The 9,460-nt window shown below is 34.9% G+C and overlaps 1 pseudogene; it reads right to left on the minus strand.

The window, feature by feature from the left end:
• Positions 1 to 4,673: 4,673 nt before the first annotated feature.
• LOC119639030 lies at positions 4,674 to 6,563 on the minus strand (annotated as a pseudogene).
• Positions 6,564 to 9,460: the final 2,897 nt, after the last annotated feature.

Raw genomic sequence — 9,460 nt, forward strand, 5'->3', positions numbered from 1 at the left:
AAGCCTTTGGCATACTTTGGGCGGTTGTTAAAACAGCCGTACTTGCTTCGGATTCTCCATACTTTCCTGGTTGCCAGCACCAGTGAACTACTTTTCTTCAAGATATATAGGTCTCGGGTATTGCACTGAACATGGGAGACTAATCTAATGCACTCTACCATGCACCATACACCAAGGTGCAGTGTATTACGAGCATCTAAAGCCGAATGAAACTGTTAATTAAACAGATTGAACAATTGAACAATTGAATAGTTGCAAACAAGACCAGCAATAGCGGTTAAAAGAGGCAAAGTCATTCTCTTGCATGACAACGATCGGCGACATATTGCAAGAGTTATCAAGGATACACTGCTGCAGCTGGAATAGAAAGTTCCGCCGCAGACAGTGCACTCACTAGATATAGCGCCGTTGCTTGGCTGGAGTGCGATTTCGAAATAATGGAAAAGTGCGAAAACGGGCCGATGTTTGGATCACTGTCAAACCAAAACTGTTCTTCCGACATGCTATCGCGATGTTGCCACAAAGATGGGAAAAAAAATTGTAGAAAATATTTGGACTAAGATAAATTGTACCAATTTTTCTCAATAAACACCTTTTTCAAGTTAGAAAATAATCAAAATACATGCAAGCTTTTAATATGCGGAATTTTTTGCATTATACTATAATTTAGAAAACATTTCCACCGTGTGAAATTTCATTTACAATTTGAAGTTTTTTGAAAGCAATCGAACTTGTAAATGTCAAAAATAAATTATTTTTAAAAATTTATTATTTGTGTGCAACGTACACTCCCATGCCCCAAAATTAGATTTCGCTATCATCTAACTCATTATTCCATACATCGGGATTAAGTTTCCGAAGTTAAATTTTCTTTTTGGCTTTTAAGACATTTAATATGTGCTATATCTATAATTTCTACGATAGTTTGGTTTCAATTTTTCGCATAATGTTTGAAAATTTGAACTTGTTCGGAAGTAATCAACATATTTTCCACACATAAAATCAATCAGAAAAAACTTGCAACAATATGCTTACAAACTCCTTCAAACCCATAAATCGATTGCGCAGAATAAGAATGACATGCCCTGTGTATATAAGTAATAAGAAAACACTCCTCAATTAGTGTGCTTTACGAAACACCGCGTGCAGCTAACGAACATCTGTGCGACGTTCTGCTGTTTTCAAAATTAAAATTATTCGTTGAATAAAACGGTTTCAAACTAGTCTGTCCGAACAAGTTTTATATACTATGCACTCGGCTTTGCTCTACCGACTAAAATGAACATAACATGCCTTTTTTGATTTTGAGTCTTCGGTAGGTTCAAGTTCGCATCTGGGGCAAAGCAACACTTATTAGTAATAGGTTAAGGAAAGATGAGTATTCATATTAAGGCACCCGTAAGATGTACTCGCAGAGGAAAAAATGTAAAAATCGGAACACCAAATAAGGAAGAATGTTAATTTCTGTCTTAACCTGGAATAAAAGACTTAGTTTAACCTTTTACAAGTAAATGCGTTCAGTATTTAAATGTCGTGTTGAATATGAATTGAATATTTTATCACTTACTCAGCGAGACTGTTTACCAAATTATTTGTCACTAATTGGTTGTTATTTCAATAAATTAATTAGTTAATCCACACGAACGTTTATATTAATAACTAAGTTTTTCGACAAATTAATTAAATTAATGTTTTGTGACATCTATCGACATCTTCGTAAAACCGTAGAGTGGCATAAAAAAATAAACTCTACGTTAAATAAAAACTGCGTTATAAACTTATACTCTATCGTAAAACTTCCGAATGTCCTTTTGCGTATAAGTCAGTAAGCAAACGCACTCAATGTTCTTTATTCGAAAGGCGGGGATAATAAAAGTCCCTTTTTAACAAAATTTTTAACAATAATAATTCACATGATCTTATCATAGTTTGACCGAAAAAAAAATTACTAATAAATTTTATAATAATAGTTTTTTAACATACACTCATGTATGGAAAATGATTCTTACGTAAAATAATCTGCTACGTGTCCTCGCCACATTTTTCATTTCTCATCATCGTATGAAGAATCGCTTTCAGTATTACAATGAATCCGTTTAACAGAAGGAGTCAATGCAGATTAAGAAAAACGCACACATAAGAGCACCCAAGATACTTAACTCCCACATGCTGTACGTACATATAGATAAGTAAAATATATTATATCCTTATCCTTTCTTATGGTCGATGTAAAAGAAAAAGCAGAGGAACTTATATTCTTTTTCTTCCATGCACTCTTTTTTATCTCATTTGTAGCACTAATACGATGTAAGTGCTTGGCCATCCACCGCTCAATGATTATATTTCTTAAACCAAGAAGGCAAAGTTTTAACACCTGTTTTCTTTGTTTGAAAGCTTTCAGTTTGGGTTTTCTTTTAAGGCTAAGCGTAGTATTGAATATTTTATTGAGAAAAAGAAGATAAAACAAAAATAAGAGCTTGAAAGGAAAAGCCACGCGTACATGCGCTATGGTTTAAATTTCTGAGAACTGATTGAATACTTAGTTTAAAAATCCCGACCAAGTAGTCGACCGATTGAAAGGTGTTGAACAATTCACCTAAACTTAACTTAGCTGGTCGGCTACAGTTTTCTTAATTTTTTTTTTTAGGTCAGGGCACAATAGCCGAAACATTGTAAATGTATTTAAAGACTCTTTTTCTGATATCTTTGCAGTTAAGAGGATAAAAGATTAAATAATAAATAAAATGTATTATTATAATAGGGTTCGTTCAAAGGAAATTCATGAGGATAACAACAACGTTTAAGAAAATTGCATTGAAAAATATGGAAATTCAGAATTTGTAAACAATTTCATACTCACGTCTACAAAGGATTCGACCTTTTACTATTTACCTGAAAATCTGCACAACAACCGATTTGTTCAATGTTCACCAAATGCTGCCACATATCCGTCAAGATAACCAAATGTATTTTTGATTTGAATAGAAATAAAACATTTTCTAGTACCAATCTATGAAATACAAGACGTCGTACAAAGTCTTCGAACCATTTTAACGCTTGTTCATGACAATTTAATTTTACGCTTTCATTCAACATGTGCATGTAGGCGCTAACAATCATACGCAATTATTATCAATCAAAATCATTGTCACTAACGTCATCGCGTTGTCACTAACAGCTCGATTAATTAACAGTCGCCTCTGCTCAATGTTTGCGAAGCTTTTAATTATTGTATTAAATTCTCAAAATCATAAAATTCTACTTCTTTGCAACTTAGCACCTAAAAGACAAACTTATTTTCTAAATTTAAAGTGAATTTTTACTTGAACGAATTATAGTCGTTAGGGAACTCCTCCCCGCGCCTTATTGTCAATGACCGGCTTTGTGCTTTGTATTTGGCTTTATTGTAAAGCTTTCGTCAAATCTCGTAACTAAGAGAAATCCCATTCTCCGAATTTACTGTGCAACAAACAAATAGAGGCAGTCAGCTCCTGCAAAGAGCGTCGCCAAACCCAGTCATCCCTTCCCTCCCACCACCCATTATCATTACCATTTTACGTTTTGCATTTCTGACTTTTTCGACTGAAAGTATTATAAGGAATAGAATTCTTTTATAAAGATTTCAAAAGCCCTTTTATCGAAATACTAAAACCGAACAAAACTGATGGTAAGATTGACCCGAAGAAAGCTCGACTGCAAGATGAGAAGAACTTATAAGATGATATGTAGGGGCTTCCTACTTAAAAAATGGTTTTTATAAAGAGGGGTGAAGCGTTGAAAACCAAATCAATATTAGAGACTCACGCATTATAATCCCTTTGAACATCTTTTGACATTTTCCCTAAGCTATCAGTAAGTAAGGAAAATTCCTTCTTTTTGTCCGTTTCATGAATACCTACGATAGCTGTATTTTTATGAAAATCGCATGAAAACGATAAAATTGTTACAAAATTCTCTTTTCTCGTATATAATTCGTATCGCTAGAGCGTGGCCGCAAATGTGCACTTGCTTTTTCCCTGTCTAGGGAATTTATTTTGTGGGAAAATGAATTAGCTGGAATGAACTGGATTTGGGATTTCCGTAACAATATATTAGTTTGGGGATAAAGAAATCCATTATTTTTATATAAACGTCAAGACTTTATTTAACATGCTTCGGATTGTCCGATTTGGGTCAAATATGCACCGTTTTGTTGTATGATTTGTTGCCATTTTAAAGGTAACTTCAAAAGGCCTCTCTCATAGAAGTCCTGGTCTCTATTTGCAAAAAACTCTAGTAGTCGATTTTCACAATCTTCCCTAGATTCCAATTTTTTATCATTAAAGAAATTTTGCAATGCAAGAAAAAGGTGATAATCGCTTGGTGCCAAGTCCGGACTGTATGGCGGATGCTTTAAAACTTCCCGAAGGTTCCGGCGAGTCACTGTAGATGTGTGTGGCCTAGCGTTGTCCTGGTGGAACACGACACCTCTCCTGTTGGCCAATTCTGGCCGTTTCTGGTCAATCGCTATCTTCAAACGGTCCAGTTGTTGACAGTAGAGATCAGAATTTAGCGTTTGGCCGTATGAAAGCAACTCATAATAATATAATATTGTCAATAACTGCTTATAAACGTTTTTATGGGAGAAAAACTAATAAAAAAATGATTTAGTTCAATCGATGTTAATAGTGTCTTTACCATGGCGCCGCCAGGCAAATGTCTTTAATTTTGGTTGGGTTGACTTTCTCATCGGAATCGAATATTTCTATGACATCGTCGTCAATAATATCTACAAATGTGGTTCTACATATGGGTGGGGTATGTAGTGTACAGTTTTGCGTCCCATAAGAGTTTATTTGCAATGTATTAGTACCTTTAGTTACCATTTCCGTTTTTGGAGTTTGCACACACACATTTTCAGTTTGATCCTTAACGTATTCATCGTCTTCCTTTATTGGGCATAAACTCTCATCATCGCCAAATTCGATGATTTGATTTAAATGAATATTTTTCGACATAGAAAGACCGTCAGCCATAATTCGTTTTTTATTCAACGCATTTTTCTCTTTTGGTTTCAATTGACCTCTATTAGCTACAACCTCAATTAAAGGACATTCACCCTCGGCATCCATATGTATAATAATTACGTTGAGTTTGTAGTTTTGGAAAAAATCTTAACATAGTAAAATAATGCCGTCAACAATGTCCATTTCATTCACAAACCTCTCTTCATTGCATTCGGTTTCCGCTTCTTCCGACGAAATAACAACTACGCCTTTGATATCGACAACTACATCTGGATTAACCATATCAAGTGTTTCTTGAGAACTTCTTCGCAAAATTCTTTAATACGCATGCGTTTAGTGTCAACGCGTGAATGAATAGCTTGTTTAGCGGTACAAACGTAGCAATGTGGAGTTGGAGCTGTAAGAAACTTGTCAACGATTAACCGTTGCTGTCGGGGATTTTGACGCAAACGCATACATACCGATTTACATTTATTGAAATCCTTTAGCAAAACTTTAGAGGCTTGCAGGACTATACTCGTTGCTATTGACTTCACCTCAAAACGCGATTTACGTGCAATTTCTAAAATATAAGCGCACATATTGGTACAAGCAGTAACAAAATCCTTGGCTGGGCGGTTGTCTTTATCCCAGATCAAAAGTCACTCATTACAAAATTTTTCATACTATCGCGCAAATTTTTAAGCCAATCCGCAAGGACTGCGACACATTCAGATAAGGACCATACATTATGATATTGGGATATAAATGTAGGCTCGTCATTCGAGTTTTAACAAGACATTGTTTCATTGAATGGGTCTTGACGGTTTACGGGTCGTCCAAAGGTTCGACGTAGACAGCATTTATTTAACATCATTTGCTAAATAAATTCCCAAGATCATAATTATTATCTTTAGCTCATTGAGGTGTAGACCCATACTATATTTCTCGCGACAAAGCATCACCACTTGCCTGCTAATTTTTTATGTCATTATGCTAATTTGAAGATTCAGCCTGAGCTTTGGTATCAGCAACTCAGGTGAGGTAATGTCATCATCATGAGTTTCGCCAAAACGTCTATGAAGGGATTTTTGGCCCGTACTATGCAATGAATTGGCTCAGAATGGGTCTTGGGTATAGTGTAGCCAGGAAAATTTTTCTGAGTTGCTTTCGGTGTACACTCGTAACATTGTATTAAACCTTTTTTAATCATTTCTACTTGACCATTGTAGCCGACTGTGCGACTCTCAATCAAGGACACCTCAGCACACAAGCACATATGATTACGAGCTGCTCTCTTATCTAAAACATTAAGTGCTACATAAAAATTCACGCCAAAGTCAGTCCCTACAATACTGTCATGGCAAGCTTTGATTTTCAAATCAATTAAATTGTAAGGCAGACTATTTGAACTTTCGATTTACCGACTTGCTCACGATGAGACAAAAGTTCACGATTCAAATTACTTAAATCGAAGGTATCCATACCAATAATATTAATATCTGGAAATCCGGAAAAAACCAAATTCTTTGAGATCTCGCATCTTATACCACCTGCGCCCATTACTATTAAAAGTTTGGAATGGTTGGTTAAAAGTTATAGGAAATTCTCCAATTGTCGATGCAGTCATAGTTTTAAATAAATCGAAATTTATAAAAATCCGTGCGTGAAAATTATTTGAAGGCAGAAAATGTAAGACGCCACCGGTTCAGAGTTTCCAGTTTGAAAATTTACCTTGTACTTGATAGTCTCAATTGGAACAAGGTGGCCGAATTTCAGAACTGCAAATCATTTGATAGTGTAACACAATTTGCCCGACAGAAAAAAAAATAACACGTCAAGTTAGAAGTAGAAACACACACTACTGATACAAGTAATTATAGGACGAACTACAGATCATGTAGTTGTAATCAACCACAAAATTACAATACAACCCTTTTACTCATTTTACATTTCACATCGCGGGAACATGTCATAAAATCATCATCGCTCATCATCCGTACGCAACACGTACATACATGTATACATATAAATGTTAATGAGATTTGTAATCGGGAGAAGATGATATAATTTTAGAAAATCAAATTTCAAAACATGAATTTCTTAACATTAATAACGTACGACTGTAGAAATTTTCAACTGTACACATGGAGATAATGAGTTGTAATTATAATTTTCATTACTTTCCTTTATGGTACTAAGCAGAATTCTAATGTTTGGTAAGGATGCCAAACAACCAACATGACAACAACACGCTTTAGCTATTGTGAAACTTAACGATAGCTGCATAAATACATAATACATACATTACGTACACTTTAAGCAAATCAAATAATTTCAGTATTATGGTCCTCAAAATACATTAAATCAAGATGATGCCGCAACCAAAATCAAAATTGATTGTTATTTTATTGATGTTGAACTCTATGCTTAAATGCAAATTTTTATGAAAAAGAGGAATTTTGGATTTATTTCAAATAACGGTCTAAACTTAAAAAGTGATCGATGCAGTTAATGGATACTAGAGCAATGTATAAACTATAAAGCATTACATGCTTTTCTAAAAGGTATTAAGACAAATTCGATTTTAACCACCAAAAATTTACATTTGCCATATATACCCTAAAAGTGCTCAGCAAAGGCCCTGACGTAATATTATTAAATAGTAACAGATGTCCTTGTAAGAAGAATACTTAAAAAACATATATTTTCGTGAGCACTGCTGGAATATAGGTAAATAGTATTAAAGTAATATAAAAACAAAAAGAATGGATCCTACTTAACAAGCTCGTCCAAAGCTTCGAAATTGAAAATGTCGTTCGTTTTCTCTGATATCTGCGAGTTTATCTGAAAAAGCCTTCCGATTGGAATGTTTTCTTCTTTCAAAAAGCTTTTCGTAGTTACTCTCTTGGCTTTAATCGGTTATGTGAAAATGGTGAAATTTGAAACTTAAGCTTGGCCAAACTCGCAAATGTTCTCCTTTTTCATGTATACTGCAGCAGCTTACATGAGAGGCCCTTTGAAACCAGCTAAATCAATTGAAATGTTTTTCTTCAGAAATTTGATATTTTAGCCTAATGGTATTTTAAACCAATTATAGGAAAAGAGCTAAATCTGGGTGTTTCCCGTGGCCAAATTAAAATCCACTGTACCGACTTTATTAGAATCAATGGTTACCTACAAAAATAGAATTAAAATCCACAATGATCCAAATAAAAGATTAGAGAGACTCACTGCTTGCCAGAATAAATAGGATGCAATCGCGCGGCCAATCACGACACGTCTTATTAGAATTCACTGCTACATCTCAGGATAAATATCACCATTATCCATCGCTGCCTGATAAAAGAAACACTATTTTATCATGTTAGTAGCGATACTTGTACTTTCAAGTCGACCGAATTGAGTTACCGAATTTCATATGGAGCAAGATGGATTAGTATTGTTACGAAAATCCCAAATTCAGTAAATGTCAGCTAAGTAATTTTCGTAATAATAAATTCCCTAAAGAAGTAAAAACCAAATGAGCGTTCGCAGGCGCCTCATGCAGCTGCAGGCCGATGAAAACGATTAGAGGAAAAACCAGGCTGAGATTAGAAATAAAACCATAAATTTAGGTATAGTAAGATGCTTGTAAAATTGTATATAAATAAATTCGTGAAAAGTAGAGTCTGGCAAGAACGTAGAAGTTGAGAGTACGGCCAAAATAAATTGTAAATAAATACTGCTACTGTTTTGAAAGACAAAGTTGTAAAATAAAAGGACTTTAAGTGTATTTCTCTTGATCAAAATATCCACGATCCAGTGATACGGACTGTATCTTAGTAAAAGCGAATTTCATAACAGTTTTATCATATTATCAGTATTATTATACTCTAGTTAAGTAATCTGGATGCAGCTTTGCATATAGCACTATTTTTGTTCAAACCGATTGCCTACATTGGAACAGCCTACGTCTGCGATCCCGCGCTGGTGTACGCATTGGTAATTGAATTAGTGAAGACAGTGTGCCACAAGGTCACAGTCTTTGTGCGTAACAAAAAGAACAAAGAAGGAGCCATATCACATATATATAAATCGTCGAAAGCTGTCATACGATTCCGTTCAATTTGCTTGAATAATGATTTACGGAAGACGAAACTATTTTTTATTTAGACGCAGTCAAAATATGGTGTTTCAATTCCATTATTAGTAATATTAGCAGAAGAAGCTGGATTCTTGTTTCTTTTTGATAGCCTGTTACAACCACCTCCATCTCTCGTATCAATTTCAGCTCATTCTACAAATTTGGCCGCAATAAAAAATGAATGCTTCAGTTAAGATTACTGACCTACACTGACGCATACTTACGTGCACTGAGGGGCAATGACAAATACTCACGCATAACGGCGGATACCAGTTCATATAGGCGTGCTTATACACGCTTACTGATGCAAACTATGGTCCTGAACGTAATGGCCGCGTTTGCGTTGTGT

Source organism: Glossina fuscipes, unplaced genomic scaffold, assembly GCF_014805625.2.
Source record: "Glossina fuscipes isolate IAEA_lab_2018 unplaced genomic scaffold, Yale_Gfus_2 111, whole genome shotgun sequence".
NCBI lineage: Eukaryota > Metazoa > Arthropoda > Insecta > Diptera > Glossinidae > Glossina > Glossina fuscipes.